At 31.0% G+C, this 19623-nt stretch overlaps 1 protein-coding gene across 2 annotated transcripts in view; it reads right to left on the bottom strand.

Annotated features, from left to right (window-relative positions):
* Nucleotides 1–19623, bottom strand: part of LOC113518806 (cadherin-99C) — a 169658-nt gene that overhangs the window by 54517 nt on the left and 95518 nt on the right. For both annotated transcript variants that reach the window (XM_031914458.2, XM_031914496.2), the window contains exon 3: nt 10470–10527. The gene's annotated coding sequence lies outside the window, so the exon portion shown is untranslated. The remainder of the gene's footprint in view (nt 1–10469; nt 10528–19623) is intronic.

The raw sequence follows: 19623 nt of genomic DNA, 5'->3' as shown, positions 1-19623 counted from the left end.
TACAACATAAAAACTAGTGGAATTTATGATATACTATTCATTTATAATATACCTATAATAAAAGATAAAATGAACAAGTACATTAACAAGGTGATCAGTACAATAAATCTGAGGAATATCTGAAATATAAGACCAAACAAATAGATTATGTAAAATAAAAAAAAATTTTATTGTAACAAAGTTAATATTGACTAAATAAATAAATCAATAAAATTCGTTTATTACCAAAAAGAAATAACAGAGATTTAAAACAGAAGAAGAGTATCATTTATACCAGAGTCTATACCAAGATAGATTATGAAAAGTCTGCATAACCATCAGTCCCCAAACTAAATCAAACCTGTATCTTGGGGACTCAACCAATGAATATTAATCTAAGTAGCCTTATTTTAAAAAGAAATAACTTTAATGAACCTTAAAATATTTTATAGACACATTCATTAAATTTAAATCCCAGAATCATCTACTCATGACTAAATTTAGCTTGTCAAGTACAGTAAATAATTAAACCTTATCGATAACAAAATTAATTATCAGTTCCATACGAAAAAAAATGTATTTCAACTGTTGTTAAAACAGATATTTAGATCTGAAAAAAAGGAAGCAATCTGTAAGTATATATCTACATCTTTTCAAACAAAAAAAAATATCCAAATCTGTTTAAGTGCTCCGGAAGAATTACAAAAACAAAGTTGAAAAAATACAATTGAATGGAGAACTTCCTTCTTTTTGAAGTCGGTTGAAAAATTGATTTTAAATTAGTGACAAAATATTCAAAACAACAATACAAAATGTATAAAAATAAATTGAGAAACATATAAATGTACAAATTAAATGCTCACGAATAGGGTAAACACGAATTCGGAAGTAACAAAATTCTATATGAATAGATCATCAAAATGAATCATTAGTTAAGAAAAAAACGTTACACAGCCACAGGTCACGATGCGATATTTACGAAATTATATAATTGTTAAATTCAAAATAAAATGATAGTTAATACATGATTTCTAGTTTCCAAACATATGAAGGAAAATTCCAAATTATTGTCTCTGTAAAAAATAACTTGACACTTTATATCTACATTCTATTACAAATAAGTGGAATAAAGTCACAATAAGCCAAACAAACAAACTCACTTTCACATTACGAGTACATTAATGTCATCTAAAACTAATCAGTTTTTTCTCTGAATAAATAATTGTTAGTAGATAATCTATTAAGGGATCTGTCTGATGACTGAACAAAAATTAATGCGGTACAAGAGGTCAGAGTGCAATAAACAAACTTTCGTGGCGGCTTCAAACGAAACCAATATCAAATAGAGCGAGAGAACATTCTTCTTTTTATTATGAATAAATAAAAGTAAAAAAAATACGACCAAGGTGAATTTGCGTCTGAAATAACTTTTTGCAAAAAAAAGTATAACAAATCGTTTAAAGAATATTTGCTAACTAGTAATCATACTCGTATTCTAGTTTAGAATAGTCCATTCATTTGTTTACAGTTTATGTAAGGCATATACTTTTTAATATTATAGACAAAAACTCTATTATATATAAATTTAACAGTCAAAATAAAAAAATATATATATATAATATACACTCAGCATTAAATTATTAGTCGAGTTTAATAGTCTCTGCAAAATTTCATGGCATAGAGTTTGTTACTTTATAGCGTCTTAACGACTTAACTAATAACAATGAAATTTAGTACGGACGTACTACCATATATGGGATGGCGAAGAATGTAGACTACTTTTTATGCCGGTCAGTAAACATATCCCGATCGCGCGAACGAAGTCACGGGTATAAGGTGGTGGTATTTTAGTAAAATTGTAACTTGACGATGTTTGTACATAGGGAATATTTATAGGTAATATTAATGCGAGAATTTTTAATAAGAGCAATAGAAGTCAACAATTTTTTTGAAAATTTTGTTTATTGCGACACATTGTAGGAAATTGAATGCGATTTGCACAATTGTAATCTTAATAGTCTGACTTAAGAACTAGTGTATGATATACCTTGATACACCATCCAGTAGTCTATTTCATGGACTTTCCTCCCTCAGATATCCACGCATACGAATTAGCGGGCCAAAAGCCAGTCTAAAAAACGAGTATGTCTATGTAGTATCGTAAATCGATGCGTTTTAAAATAATAATAATGAGAATTACTAGTTTAACAACATCTTAAAACATCACCAAATTCTAAGTGCCAACTGCGTGCCAAGCGTGGCAACTACCGGCAACCAACTACCCTTATAGATAGGCTTATAGGGTAGGTCCAGCAGTGGACAGTCAACAGCTGATATGATTAAAATGATCGCTAGAAACACGCTATCAAGTTGGTCTCCAAATGGTCCCTCTTGATTAATTCCAGTGTCTTAACCAATTCTGATCATTTGGAAATAATGTTATCGTGATTAAAATTTTGCTACTTTTGTACGAATGAATAAATTTATTGAATGAACAAAATTTAAAGTTAAATATAGTAACAAAAATAGACACGCATCTAAACTCTGATGACTTCAATTACGCGTAACATTTTCAGGCAATTATCTTCTCGATCTTAATTCGACAAGGTGGGTTGCCTTCACATCAGTCGTAAATCTTACTAACGGTGCTGGAGTTGGACAAGTTAACGCTTGATTTGGAATACAAACGCAGGAATGTGGCTTAGATCGGGCGCCAGTGACGCAAGGTTGTTCGAGGCTTACTATGAGTGCCTAAATAACTCTGCCTTATACGCTATAATTTGTTTATGATTGTTTGCCAATCATTAAGGCTAAGGGCTTGTTTTTGGTTCGCGCTTTAGCGTATCCCTACCTATTGTAGAAGTATAAATGACTGTATCTAGGAAATTATATTCACATTCACTTAAGCGCAACAATTTTTATTCAAATGTGACGTCAATCTTTTTTTAAATAAGTATGACATATTAAATAACATTAACTGTTAAAGTTATTAAATTTCAAAAATCATAGATTATACAATAACACACTAATAATTGAAACGTAAACGAGGCCATGAGTTATAGTAGTTGTATGGAAGCAAGCCACAGTGCATAACATTCCAGAACTATATAACTTTGTATATTTATATATAAAGTGTGTTCAGTGATTACTATGGTGTTGTTACAATATTTATTCAAAAACTTACCTTATTCAAAAACTGAAACCTCCTATAAATCTATTTTAACTATTACAATGTTTTGTCAACATTATCTTCTTAGATTCAAACTGAAAATATAGCACAAAAGAAACAGACGAAATAATTTAATAGCTAAAATAGAATTATCAGAGGTCGGACGTTGTTGTAAATAAGGCAACTAAATACTAACGGTATTTAGATGCTAAATATCTATTATTGCTCACATTTTTAGTTATAAGTCCTATATATACCTTTAATATGTTTAAATACATGATTAAGTAAATAACTCAACAATAATAACTAACAAAGTTATGAATCAGTTCTTTAATAGTAAATGCAAACATTTCAAATAAACCATAGATAAGTAACTGTTACATATTCTATTATAAATAAATGTGCAGTGCAAACTTTATGGTCTGCGAAGATTATTCATTTATTCAGCTGGACAATGTTAAGCTTAGGAGATAGTCATTTCAAAGCCATAACAGGTACTATTTGCGAGAAACGATGTTAGAAGGATAACATTAAAATAGAATAAGAGTATATAGATTAAGTCTTATCAAAGATTTGTGATACAATTATAATATTTCCCACAGTAAATTGAATCTAGGACAAATATGTAACTTTCTTTGTACTAACATTATAACTGTAGAAGTTTATAAAAAAATTTGTTTGGATGTTTATTACTCAAACACGCCTAAATGTCTAATCTCATTTGTATGGTATTTCACACAGATAGATCATTTTCTACCATAAAGCATGATACTTAATGATTTAATTCACGCAACACAGCTAGTATCTAAATAAATGCTTATTAGTCATGACAATGGTGACTGCAAATCAGTTGGTCACGATCAAAATCGAAAATTGCTGTGTTCGCAAAGCAAAATCTTACATTATTGTGTTTGCGCTCTAGTGTTTGTTTGCCATATAGTTCCTACATAGAATGAACTTCCTTTCCCGTGAGTGTCGTAAGAGGCGACTAAAGGAATTCAATGGTCGAGGATTGAGCAGCAGCGTTCATCTTAAAATGTCACCACAGCCGAATTGCAGTTGCCAACTCACTTGCCAAACGTGGCAATTACTGGCAAAACTTTCATCTTATAGGGAAAGTCTATGTTCAGTATTGGACAGTTAATGGCTGATATAATAATGTTTGGTCTAATACTTCTTCCAATCTTTAATCCCAACACTATTTGGGGTCGAGTCTTCTTGTACAGCAACGCCGGGACTTTTTGTCCTAAGTTATCAAAGAAACTAGGTTCCGTGCTCTCCTTCTTCATATTGGGAACCACCATGTAGAACTTCCTTTTCCCGGCGTATCATAGGGATATTCCTTACAGTTGTTACCGAGAACTTATCATCCTTTCTCTTTATATAGCCATACCATACAAGTTGTTTGCTCTAATATATTTTCTGGATATGATCTTCCAAATTTTTCAGTTGAACGAATTTAAATTAAACTCCTCTAATTAGAGCTAGCACATATCACTATTGGGACCCCCGGGTTGATCTCATATAAATTTTGTTTTGTCACGATTGGAATTGCGTTATCTCTGTATAATCTCTTGAACGTGGAATCTATTCATTACGACACAATACCAGGCCTTCATATACTCATGTTACTAAAATAAAATTCCTTAGTTGAGGGCGATCAATAACGAGTTGTATAAAACATATTATTATTGTGTTATTCACTAACATATCTTTATCAAAACACCCGTTACTATTTAGTTTAATAGATTTAAAGAAATTGTAATTGATATCTTAGTTAAGCAAGCAACTTAATAGGTTAAAGACATAAAATAGCAGCTTGTTAATATGCTAAACGTTAGCGATACAAGTCGTTAGGAAATTTGTCCAATGGTAAACATCTTGTTACATAGTTGTAATATATTTAGACAGTTGAACAGATAGAAAATACAAATGCTCAATAATCTTTCCCACGAAGCCACAATACTATGTAAATACGTTGAATTAAACATATTTTAATCTTGCATGAGCGACATTCTTTAGTACAAGCACCCACCCGCGGTGCGCTGACGCAGTCTTATACCAAAACAAATGTATCATTACTTCAAATTCCCAGTTTGTATAAAATTTAACACTCTATTTACATATATATTTAGTGTAGATATACCTGGTACCGGGTGATATTTTGCAGTGTTCAAGGGTTCGATCCCTGGTCAAGCAAAATGACATTTTAGTAACAAAATAAACTAACTTATTTTGTATGCAACTTTTTTCGCCAGAAAGAATCTATTCATTATTTTTTTCAATTTTTTGATGTTTTTATTGATTGACATGTTTAGGGACTTATAAAAAAAAATAGGGACTTATAATAGTTTAGGGACTTAGAAAGATTATTAACTTAGCATTATTTTTTGATCTCTTCACTAACTCTAAGTCGATTATGATAATTATATTCGCAATAGATAGGATCCTCGAATTTATTGCTTTGGCAGTGCAAAATCCAGCGACATATAACATCTTAAGTTGTAAATATAAATTTCATTCGTCTTTTTGCCGTTGTGTTGTTCGGCTATGTTTCGATTTGAAAGATGGGATATGGCAATGAAATTACAACATAAGCTAAAGAAATGTTAGTATCTTTTCTACTTTAATTTACTTCTAATATAAATAGGTTTTTAATAATAAAAAAGCCTATTTCGTCACTCTTTTAAGACTACAACATCAACTAATACAGAATGAACTAATCTTCAAGAAATGCAAAGCAATAGGGGTGCCATAGACGTCATAGGATATTCTTTAGGTATTCATGGTGCTGTTCATAATTGTAGGCGACGGTAAGCACTTTCCATTAAATGTACTAGTAAATAAGCTATATTTGCCGTTCCAACTATTATAAAAAAGTAATGCTTTAAATAAACATAACAGAATCGCCTAATAATATTGAAAACTATATCAGACTGAATTGTCAATCTTTAACAATGCAATTGGCGACTAATTGTAACTTATGACATTACAACTTAGTTATTCGTGATATCATTGTGAGACACGAGAATGGTAAGCACGTTGAGGTAATAAAAACACTACGGCTGACTATTTCGAACTAAATGCCCTCACGACTAAAACATTCCTATGCAATAGAGGAATACCTATGCATTCAGAACAAGAATCAAGTGATCTGTTTCCTTTATTGAATTTAAATCTATAGTTTGGAGCGAAGACCCATCATTATTGAACAAAATAAAAAATAAATATTGGGTTTTTAATTTTACTGTTAGTTCAATAGTGTTGATTGTCAGCACTCAGCAATTTCGATTTTTCTCATTTCCCCAGTTTTTTGGTTGTATATAATCCGATATTTTTTCCAGCTCTGAACCGGTTCTAATGACCTTTTTATATGAAAGATTTTCATCCATCCACGTAGCAACAAAGTAAAGATCTGTACTAATCCGAGTATATAAACCGAAATTATTTATTTGTCCGAACGCGCTAATCTCTGGAACTATCAGTCTGATTTGAAAAATTTGTGTTTGTATTTGATAGCGGAAACCTTGCCTTGAGGAGCCTTGAGGATGGTTACCAGCTATATAATATTACGATGCGACCACGAGTTAAGCCGCGGGATAGAGCTAGTACAATATAAAGTTGTGGTAACAAATCCTTTTCTTATGAGCATTTTAAGTAATTTCCTAATAACGAGAACGAAATGTCTGTAAAAAAATTAATAAGATACGTAATTTCAGACAGTAGAAGAGGTTAACATAGGATGGACAAAAAGAAGTTTTTGAAGATAGTGGATAATTATAAACTTCAAGAAAGGGGGGAAAGAGATTGTTAGTAATGGAGACTGAGAATCCTATTACTAGCAATATACCAAACCAGGTCGACCTCCTCGCGGTTCTCCCTGGAAACTATCATGGTTAATTCTTGATGAATTCATCACGATGGGCTAACTGGCCTGTTTTCATTCTCATCTATCACCCTTCACTGGTGCTCCGCCAGCGTATCCCGTTAGCGCAGGCGGGGTTACCATACCATTTTCACCCATCAAAAAAAACCTTTAAGAAAAGATCATATTCCTTATTAAAAGGCAAGCAGTAAACCTGCAATGCCTCTGTTTTCCGCTGATGTTGCGCGTGCTCATAAGCAGCAGTGGTCACTTACTATCAAGTAAGCCGCATGCTCGTTTGTCCCGTGTTATAAAAAAAAAAATGTGGGTTCAATAGATAGGTAGTAGTTTGATCGCAGAAATACTACTGAGTACATTAATCTCTTTTTATTGACAGTTAACTCGCTCGCTGTGAACGCTGAATGCTTTCTGTCAACGACTGAACGAGTAGCTAATGAGCAAATTAGCGGAAAATGAACACAGATCAACTCCGGCGAAGGAAACGCGTTAATAGGTACCAGCTAGTTGCAAGACCTTAAACTTTAGTGTCAGCAATACAAATAAAACATGACTACTGTTAGACTACTGTTATTTATAGAATCGAAAGACGGGATAAAATCGGAACCATTAGTAACCTCTTAGTGGAGTTTTCGACAGTGAAAAAGAACATTTTTCCAAAGACATATCGGTTCAAAAATAACTAATATTATCAGAGATCCTTATCTTAACCTTACTAACTAGACAGCTGTTCGGGTCTTATTTGTTTAGGAAGCTCAAAAAAACCTGACTTTTGACACATGTTTCTTCTTCGATTGGGATTGAAATATGTTTTTTTAAAAAATAACTAGTCCTAACACCTACACAAACTTTGTGAATTGGGTTGTTTATTTTGGATAGAGTAATTAATAACTGTACCACAGAAACTGACAAATAACTGGAAAAAAACTCAAGTAATATACTAATATATTAAAATATTATAATAACTTATTTTAATTACAATATTGCAAAATAACAAACAATTTCGCCAATCGACAAAGTGGGCGTCAGAAGTTGAATCGATTTAGTTGTTTGATCTCATATATCGATTAATTTAAATTAAAACTGTATCTAATTAAACGAAATGATGCTTAACATTCACAAATATAAGTTGTGCTAGTATATGTTTTATGTAAATAGCGTAACAGACACTATGATTATTATGATGATAAATTCATTTTTAACGAGGTGGAACCAAAGTAATCGATATAGCCCGAAGGATCAATAAGTTCATGCAGCTCGGTAGGTACTTTAATCATGACGTTACTTTAATCATGGGAATAAATTCTATATAAAAAAGAAATATTCGATATTATATTAAATACTGTTCAGAATTTGTAAAAATATTACGTAATATCACACAAAAATTTAAACGAATAGAGAAACTACTTTTTGAAGTCGTAATAAACAATTTTAATGATTATGTTCAAGTAAACATTAAAATTAACAGTAGTATAAATAAAATAAATTACGGTAAAAGAAATCGAATGTACAAACCCTAATTATTCGATATAACAATATATAACTGTCAAACTCGAACGAAATTTATCTCGTTGAAACTATTCGAATCATTATAATTACCCACAATGTTTACGCAATAAGCCCTAATTAAAAGTACATATAAAATAACACTCGGTAACTCGTTACAGAGGCATTTCGTAAACGAGCCGGTCACATATCATGAAGGTATAATTGAGCCGTAGATGTTCATATAATGCCCTTCACGACCGCATCTGATGTACATAAATAAAATACGTCTTAATGCAGCCACGTTATTCTAAATTACAAGTTTAGACATCCACATAAAAAAATTTTAATCACATTTAACATAAAACATTATTTATTGATAAAACTTGTCTATGTTACTAACGTAACCCATAAAAAAGTAGTGAAGGTACAAGTTAAAAAGCCATAAGTATAATATTTCTGATGAAAACATAGTAATTTAGCATATTTTAATATTTGTTTATATTTATTGTTGAATAATAAATATTGGAAGTCAAAACTGTATTATGAATTTTTAAACACGCTTTATTCACATTAAAATATATATGTACGTAAACATATTAACTGCAATAACATCACGAAGTGCTATAAAAGGTTTTATACCAAAATAATATTAAACTGTTTTTTTTTATTATTTATTATTAAAAAATTCAAATTTATAAAAAAGACATATTCTATTAGCATTGGGAAATCACGTTATATTAATACTACATACATTGAGTTTTGTTATTTTTTCTTAATTCACATATCGTAGCATTTTTACGTTTATCATGATGAACGTAAAAATACTACGACACGATACGATGATAACATAAAAATATAATCCTATTATTAACATTATAAATGCGAAAGTTTATAAGGACGAATAGATGCATATTATTTTTCACACAAAAACTGCTTAACAGATTTGAATGAAATTCAGTACACAGGTAGGTTATATTTTAACTTAGCACACAAGATACTTCATATACTAATTCACGCGAGCAAAATCATGGGTTACAGCTAGTTTTAAAATTAATATTACATGATAACATATATATAATATATAAATATTTAGATTTTTTAAACTGTATGAAATATATAAATAGTTGATTTAAACAAGTAAATTTATTAAAGACAACCCTATACCTAAATAGTAAATACTAATTAACAGTTACTTTTAATCCTAGCCATTATTGAGTATAAAGCCGCTGCAAAAAAGGTGTGCAAAATTGATCTTCTTTTTGCTAGAATCAACATAAATTACATTGCAACCGCTGCGAATGTTGTTAACTACGTGCAGCGAATTATTAAAACCTTGTTTTCAACTTACTTTAAAGGGGAGAGGGTTCTGTATTCGACAGTTTTTTTTTATGCGAATTACTTTTTTTAGGGGCTAGTCAAAGTGACCACACCCCACCTCATGGTAAGCAAGTAATGTGGCCCAAACTAGAGGGTCGTTATCACAGCAATTTATACTATGTTGGCGATCCTCACTTTGACAGCCTACAAATGTACCTCTTTACGCCCCGCTTAAATGCCGCAAGATTATAGGTAGGTAACACCTATAGCGGCCGAGAATAGTATTCCAGAATTTAATAACTCTAATTTCATTTTAATGATTCAATCTATTACTAAATTTGTCAATACTAAAGTGTTTTTTTTTTTTTTTGTGAAACAATCTTAAAATATTAAGTACAGGCTATTTAATACAACTTAATGAAAATGTAATCAGTTTTTATTGCAATTATTACACCAAACCTCTAAATGAAATTAGTAACAAATCGAAACATCCAATTATTGTTTTTTTTATTTTTTATTTGTACATAATATTGGGCATTAGCAGACTATCTTACGATTGGGACAAATATTAATTTGCGTACATTTTCATTAATTTATTTAAATCGTTAACTAAAAAAAAAACTAAATACTCACGCAGCAATTACAATTCCGAAGTATTCGCATTACTAATTTATCTGTGCCAGTCGCCCATCTGAAACAAAAAAGCAACATATGAATTACTCAAAACTGTATTTTAAAGCAACGGTTTTTAATTAGTAAGTATTTTTTGTGTTACGCGATTACGTCGCCAGTTCTGAACCGATTTTGATAATACTTTTTGAAATCGATAAGATTTAATCTAAAATTAGTAATAAATATAATTACTAATCAATATAATTAGTAAACATAAGTACTTTTATAACAGTTAGTTGTAGTTTTTTTTTTAAACAAAAAACTGCTTATAACATTATAATTTTGTACACGAATTCGAATTCTATACTACTACCTACCAATATTACAAATGTTACGTTTGTAAAGATGTTAGAACGTTTGTATGTTTGTTACTCAATCACGCTTAAACAGCTGAAAGGATATGAACTTTGAACTTTTGTATACGGATACACATACCAACTTTCATTAGTTTCATTTAAGCTAGAATATAACCTAACATAACACAGGATATTAGAATGAAATTTGTTATGTATGTACCGATACAAGGGCAAATCTGTTTGCCACAATTTTACTCAAGTGTATAAAAAAAAAACTATTGTTTTGATTAACGTCATCGAAGCAAAATACTTGTCAAAATTATTATTATTTTAATATTAAATTTAAAGTATTCGCAAATACTTTGTACTAGTATTATACACTTCCTCCTTATTTTTAAAATAGCATAAACTACGATAAAGAGTCAACGCACCAAGATCGAATCTCTTCCTTAACAGCAGCGCACAAAAAGGCGTTGCATCACGGATCCTTGAGGTCAACTCCCAACATTGTCTCACACAATGGCGATTGTGAGAAAGAATAAACAATAGAATCGTCGGGCAATTAACAGTGCCAATTAAATATTTGTTTTAAGTAGTATTGTTTGTTCGATTAAACGATACAAATGCACGAAATAAACGAGTAAAGAGTAATTGGTCACACCATACATGGAACCAATAACTCTTCGGACAAATTTGTCGTTGCATTCAATTGAAGACTTAGTGCTTTAATTAAATAAACCATTGGAATAATTAATTTTTATAATTTGCTTCCTAGTACATATATGTATATGCTGCTACATTCTGTAAAATGTCCAAGTAAATATAATAATAATAAAAACTCTAGAATTTAATGAAAGCAAAGTTTTAACAAATTTACAATACAACAAGATTTAAAAAAAAAACACACACACCTAAAATATGCGTATTTTAAATGAATTGGTCATTTAAAATATTTATAATTTTAAAATTTTTTACCCGCGACTTCGCTCACGTAACTAAAAACGTCAAATGTCACATTAAAAAGTGGCCTTTGCCATGACCTTCTCTATCCCTATCCTCCTAAATGTATTTCAAGGTCCAAGATGTTGATGTATTTTCAGATTTCTGGCCATCATAAAAAAAAAATTAATATATTTCTTTTTAATGATAACGACTGTAGTTATATAAGTGCCAGTGCTAAGATATAAATGTGTTTGCTTTATTTAGCATTAAGGTTGTAACTATGTGGAATAAATAAATAAACAAATAGATCCCAAATAATAACATGCGTTTACCAAATTTTATGACAATTTCTTGAGACGTTAAGGCACCAAGAGGATAAAAATTCTAACCCTTCCATACTAACTTGACATCTCGACACGCCCTGTTATTATGAAAGGAACAAAATTTTATGACGTTTTTCGACTCATGTTTCTCAGATGAAAATCGGTTACGCCGGTAAATTAACGCTAATTATTTTACTCTGTATACACAAAAAAAACTAGTGTTTGTTTGTCGTATAGTCCCGGTACAGAATAGGCCACTTCTTCCTTTTATATGGCTTTTAATGTGAGACCACTATAGGTACCTAATGGTCAAGGCATGGGCAACAGCGTCCCTATTGAAATACCACCAAAGCCTAACTCCAATTGCCAATCTACCTTTTTTTTTAACGTCTGGAAAATGCTTTATGCAGACCCATACACCTTGTGGAAAGTGAATAGCTACTGTAGGAATACCCCCGTAAGACGGGAGTGTACCCACCAAAAACCAGACTCTCGAGGTGCCATGTGTCGGAGACATGGGTTCGCTTTTGCACTCACCACATCTCCGACGGCAGAGTTGCCAATCTACCTGCCAAGCGTGGCATCTACTGACAAAACCCCCTATTGGCGGAGACCTATGTTCAGCAGTGGACAGTAGACGGTTGATATGATGATGATGATGATATACAAAACAATACAAACTAACAAAAACGATGAATTTGTATCAATATTTTATTATCTGTGGTTTTATCTACTCACAATGTATTTTAGGTAGCTGCAATAATAGTTGCACTACGCTCGAAGCCTTGCATAAAATAAAAGCACCCTTACATAAGTGATGTCAACGGTGACCAGTGCAGAGCCGAGTGGGAGTCTGGTGGGCGTGGGAACCGGTTTCTCATGACTCACTCATTTGTACACAATTTGGTAGTCCGAGATAGTGATGTGTCGATCTGAATCGACTGATCTTATTTGATTTCGGGTATTTCAGTACTCGTTAAAGAAAAGAATCGAACTTAGAATTCGATTCTCGAGTCTCAGTATTCGGATAAGTATTTTATTCTATCTTGTCTATTCTAAGTAGTATTCTATGGCTATTCGAGTACTTTATCAAACTTTTGTAATTTGTCAATAGACTTTTATGAAGATAAGTAAGAAGATAAATATTAAGTTATTTAATATTTTTGATTTGGGTAATTAAAGAAAAAATAATGAGACGATGAAACATAAACAAAAATATCGCTACTAATATTTGAATGCCGCAAGTACTCGAATCCTGTATTCGAATATTGTATATCCCCGAATTCAGAGCATCTAGTAGATATTCGATCCGTACTCGAGACAGACTGATTCGGCACAACACTAGTCCGAGAGTGTTGCGTCAGGAAGTACACAGTTTGCTGATCGACCGGAAAGTGAAATGGGTATTTTATACACATTAAGGATGAAAGTGTTGGAGCGCATGTCAGATGTCACGTGTCTGACGGTTTGATAGCTGGTCCACCTGTTTTTGTATTAATTTTTGCTGCATACTTAAATGAACTGCAACTGATTAAATTCAGATTGGCAATTTGTTAGGTAATACGTAATGAAAAACAAACTCTTCTTATGTCTTATCGCCTATAAAAATCAACAGCACCATAGACTAGGGGCATGTATTGAAATGCCATCAAAATTGAAGTAAATTATTTATTTATGCTATTTGTTGGTTCCTTTTTCTATTTTGATTATTATATAAGCCGTTAACTGTCCGCTGCTGTACATAGACCTATCTCGTAAGGGGATTTTGCCTGTAGTCGTCACGCTTGGCAGGAGAGTTGGCAACCTCATTTAGGTTTTGGTGATATTTTAAGAGAGAGGCTGCTGGCCATCCCTCGACCATTAATTTCCTTAGGCGCCTCTTACGATACCCACAGTAAAGGAAAAGGTGACCTATTCTATGCCAAGATCGCATGACATAAATATCTTTTTTACGTCCTATAGAAAATGGAATTCTATCAATCTTATAGTATTTAAGAAAATATTTAATCAAACTATTATAATTATTATTAATTAAATAAATTAGTCATCAATAAAGCTATACCTAAGACAACTTGTACATTTAAAACAAATTATATATAACAAAACAAAACCGTTTTTATTTAATATTCTTCATTTTGAAATAACCACCGTGTAATCGACAGCGCGTTGAAACAAAAACTTGACACAATAAGAACTCACCAACAGTTCTGAACAATCGATTCGATCTTTCGAAATCGATGTAACTGTATTGGAAATGGATTTATGTATGAATATTGCGAATCGTCATGTAAGAGGACGGTTCTTACTGCACATAACATCGGAGCATTCCTCATTATTAACATTTGCTTTCGCTGTCGAAGCGTGGGCGAAGGGAGTAACTGGTTGCAAGTCGATCAAACAAACATGAGCAGGTTGAATAAATAAATCGAATTGAATTTATAATAAATATACGATGTAAATGATCATACACATTTCTCAATACATACTCGTTTTATCGGAGATTAATTGTAAATTAATTACTTGTATCCTTTTTGTGTATAAACTATTTATGAGTAACATTAGTGAATTATTAATTAATCTAATTTCAAAGGGATAAACAGAGCTCTTTTGCTTTACATCACCTCTGACATACGGATGAAAACATTATTTATCAGTTCATTCATTATTTTTATTTTATATTTCAAATATTATTATCATTGTTTATATTTAATCAATTAATTTAAAAATTATAATGTAAATATTGACTTGCCATTGCGTGACGAAAACTGTTACATTGGTTAATAAAGAAATATATATATTTTATATATACATTTTGTAAAATGTTAATTAAAATCCGAATGTAGACCTACAAAATAAAATTCAGTTTTTGAACATTTCCCTCTTTATTCTGCTTGTGATCTTACAATTGTGCGTGAACAATGTCTAGTAAATATACATAGAAACTCACAGCGTTTACATCTAAATTTAAATTTTACAAACTATGGTTTGCTTTACCCTATCACCTACAAATTAAAATCTATTTTTCCATTTTCCTTTGTTTGTTCTAATTATAATCTTCTAATAAATATGCACTTACATAAATAATCGTAAAGACTCACAGCATTTGCTTCGGAATCGTAAATCTTACAAGCAATGGTTTCTTTCATCCTGTCGTCCACTAAGCAAGTTATAGGTGTTGCCAATGTTTCCAGTTATTGGCGGTTATTGTCTTCACAACACGTCTGTTGCCAAATGTCCCACTTAAAGCGTAAAGAACAAAGAACCAATTTTAGAAAGGACGCAGTCTACAAACGCTGAAAGGTAACTTATTATCTGTTCATAACAACATAAATATTTATGATCGATACACTTGCTTATAGTAATGTTCTTATAATGACTACATGATGGTTCAAAACAATTTAAGTTTTCTTAAGTATGTATACTTTGTGGTCTTTTAAAGATAGATAGATAGATACTATTTATTGTTTACTCCAAAAGATTACAATAGTAAACTTATTATAAACAATTACAATTTAAAGTTAATAGTAATTTATTAAATGTAACATAGACATTAAAAACATATTGTTTTGCTTCTCATAAATTTTATATTCTATTCCATATTATTAAAATTTTCGATTACACTTTTGGATCATCAAAATGATTTCATTTGAAGGAATACAATATTTTACTGAACTAGGTATAATTTTACGAAATTCGATATCATTAGTTATTTGATTAGTATTATTTTGTTTAATTCCGCTACCGTATGCGTGCAACTGCCAACCTCGAATATTGATTACTATTATTATTACCACAAGCCCAACAACCTTCCATCATCGTCGTCATCATCATCTCAGCTAATATCCGTCCACTGCTGGGCATAAGCCTTCCCCACTTTCTATATTACTATCATCAATTTTCGACTGCCATTTCGTCCACGCACGTTTTGCGATAAGTGTTTCACCTCTGAACGAGACATCTTCAAGCATTTTTTTTTTCATATAAATGATTTGTAACATATTGGAAGGTAGATAAAAACCTTTTGTTTCTTTTCCTACATTTGTAGTTACCTCGTCACCATAATCATCGTCATGAAACAATTCTTACATAGTTTCATCTGTAAAACTGTATTACACAGACTTCCAAAGAAACAACTAAAGGTTATGTTATACCCAGTTGAGTACGGAACCTTAAAAACATTAGCCAGACTATTATAAAAGATATAAAATAAAATATTTATATTATTGGTGACATTGTACTAGTAACGATAAAAATTAATAATGTGTTAACGCAGCTATTAAAAACAAGAAATTACAATTCTGGTCCAATAAACAGTATATAATCCTTATAGTCTACTTATATACCTTTAAATGACCTTACCAATTCATGAGCCAATATTGGTGGTATTAATGAATATCAAATAGCTTCTAGCCGCACTGAAGAAATTACTAACTCATAAATGTTGCAACAAAGTTGCCGCTAATATTTATTTACAAGCAGAAATCGGCTATATTACTTCTACACATATATTATGGTATTACCATGAAATGTCTCATGAACTTAGTTTCGATAATAATCTTTAGATAGATAATAAATATAAACATATAAAAAATGCTCAACAAAAGGCCAAAATAGCCTCAAGCCAATCGTGAGACTCGAATAATATTAATGATCAATCGCACACGTAGAATTTATATTTAAGTATTTATTTATTTTATGGAAATTTACATATAACAAGTGTAAACACGAAATTATAGAGCAATATGTCTGATCATAATTTTTATTAAAATAGATTAGTGTGCGTGTCATGAGCCTATTCATGTACTGACCTAGTAAGAACACGATGTGTCACAACTACTTCTTATCTCCAGAATATTATAAGAGTAGAGATTAAAGAAACATACAATACAATATTAACTTTAATAACTTTTTTTTTTTTTCTTGTATATGTAAATACAATGAAACTCACAGAAACAAGCATACAAATGCTAATTCAAAATTAGGGAATCTCAAAACCTTGTAAAAGGACGTCTAGCATTTTTGTATAAATAAGCTACGCTCTCTCCTCTTTTGAGGAAAGTCTTATGCCTAGCAGTAGGACGTTAGATTATTAAAATAAAGTAAATAATCTGAGTCACTTATATACATCCCGGCCGGCAGCATACCTGCAATGCCTCTGGTGTTGTGGGTGATCATGGACGGCGGTAGTCACTTACCATCAGGTGAGCCGCATGTTCATCTGCCCGTTTGTGTTGTAAAAAAAAAAAATTATCCAAACAATAGTAATTTATCCACAATAACCTAAATTACATCTTTCTTGACTTTGAAAACGAATGAATGTTAACGCAATATCATTAGTTCTGCGCGTGTTCAAACCACACTAGTGAATCGCATTATAATTATTTACATGAAACTCAATTATGTCTATTCTTTTATTTGCAATATATTTAGGCTTCTATCAAATATACGAGCAATCATAGCGTGTCGCTTACTATAATTATAGCTTAACATGGATTCCAAAAGTCGAATCTAGTCCCATTATATCGGCAATTACAATAAGAATAACATTATAAAAACTGAATGGTTAGTAATAACGCTTGTAAGTTTACAGTTATATTATTCAGCAGTTTAATGCATGTAAACTGTAAAGATGACGACTGACATTAGAGTGTATGTGATAAATCAATGATTTTCACAGGCTAAGATACAAAGTGATATGAATTTAAACTAATTGTTTTTTTTGTTATCTTCAACGACTTGGCACGTTGAAGTAATTTGTTGCAACAAAAATCTGTATATTCCTTATTACATTAAAAATAAAAAAATTATTTTATTTCTTGGTTACTTCACAGTGTTTAATAATAAACAAATATCTCTTAAATTTTTATTAAGGTGTCACAATATAATCTGATTTTGCTACTTACATAAATAAAATGTTCACACCAGGAATTACAGGATGACAGTAATACCATATAAAATGGCGAAATTGTATAAAAAATTATCTATCTTCACGCTAAGTTCTTTGCCCGCAAGGCAATTAAAGACCTCTCTAGTACTTACATCTATGTAACAAAATAAATTTTCAAATATAAAGTTTTTACGTCTATAAATAACTACATAAACTAGATCACATCACCCTTTTACTTGACGTATCAGAGTTTTTATTACAGTATTTTATTTTATCAAAATTATAAAATTTGGCTCCGTCTTAAAAATAATAGGCATGTCTGCCAATTATTGCTAGCAGTAGCTATTTTACACTAGTACTGTTATTGGCTTGCAGCTCCAATTTTCAAATCGAATTTCTAGATTGCCTTAGATATTGAATAATCTTTCTCGTGCTCAGAACAACCTGATTGTGTGTTTAACGGGACATTTCTTCGTTGCTTTTTACCTAGCACCTAGAGCAGATAACTGCGGTTAGTAATAAGAGGTTATCTTTAATCCAAGTATTCCATAAATCAAGATCTATCTACTCGACTGGTCCTTATAGGGTAGACGAGAGGAAATAAATGTCATAAATGTCTATTCTCACATATCTACATCTCCTGTTTCATACAACCTTTTAGTTCATCTCATGCAGGAAATTATCAGAAATAGAAATCAGAAGGCTCCACGCTAGAAATAAGCTATGAGGTTAGTTTTCAAATGGTTCATCTTGGTTAATTCCAGTAAATTTGATTATTTTATTTTCATCATTCCAATCCCCAATGATGTTTCGCTATTAAATTTCACAATTAACATGTGTAGTTTTACCTAAGTTTAGGTGTTAACGTTGTAATTTTTGTCTTCTTATCAAACAATTAGAACTATTTTATTATACCCCAATTTTCTGATTAATACATTTTTTTTCTTATTTTAAATTAAAATCAATTCAATAGATGGAATTTAAAAAGCCATGTTGTTAGTACCCAGACTTAAAAAGAATTTTACCGAGACATTCTCTTGTCCTTTGGGTGTGCTGACAAGTCTTAAAGTAGTTTTTGCTTGCTACTGAACGTTTTAAGACACACGGCTATTGAACGTATTAGCTTCTAGAAAAATGCAAACTGAGGTTATACCATAAGAATAGTAAATATGTAATTCCATATTATAATAGTTATAATAATTTAATGAGATACAATAGTTTTTAACACCAAAACTTAAACAGAGGTGTTGACGATAAAGCATTTACTTAACATATCTTACTTGCAGGAGGAATAAAACAAACAATAACACAAATGTGTTATTGAGTTATTTTTTAAACTAGTGGAATTGTTTATGATTATTTGTTAGTAAATCCTATCATACTGCTGTTGAGTCAATGGCTGAATGGACTTAACATATATATATTTGCTTGCTGCTTAAATTAGGTTAAACCAAGCAACCAAATCCTTGTTTTCTCTATATTTTTATCATTTAACGTAAACATACTGAGAAAATTTTACAAATATGTATTCATATACATTTTATTCAGTACCATTCTTACATTATTTTTTATTTAGTCTAAAAGTCTACCTATCTTACATTCTTCTATAGTCTCTCTTGTTCTTTTACAGTCGATCTCATAAAGATGAGAAACCAAACGACAAACAT

The sequence above is a fragment of the Galleria mellonella genome, unplaced genomic scaffold, assembly GCF_026898425.1.
Source record: "Galleria mellonella isolate WM207_F2 unplaced genomic scaffold, CSIRO_AGI_GalMel_v1 utg44, whole genome shotgun sequence".
Lineage (NCBI taxonomy): Eukaryota > Metazoa > Arthropoda > Insecta > Lepidoptera > Pyralidae > Galleria > Galleria mellonella.
The sequence above is the reverse complement of the archived record's forward strand: the minus strand, read 5'-3'. Positions and strand labels throughout refer to the sequence as shown.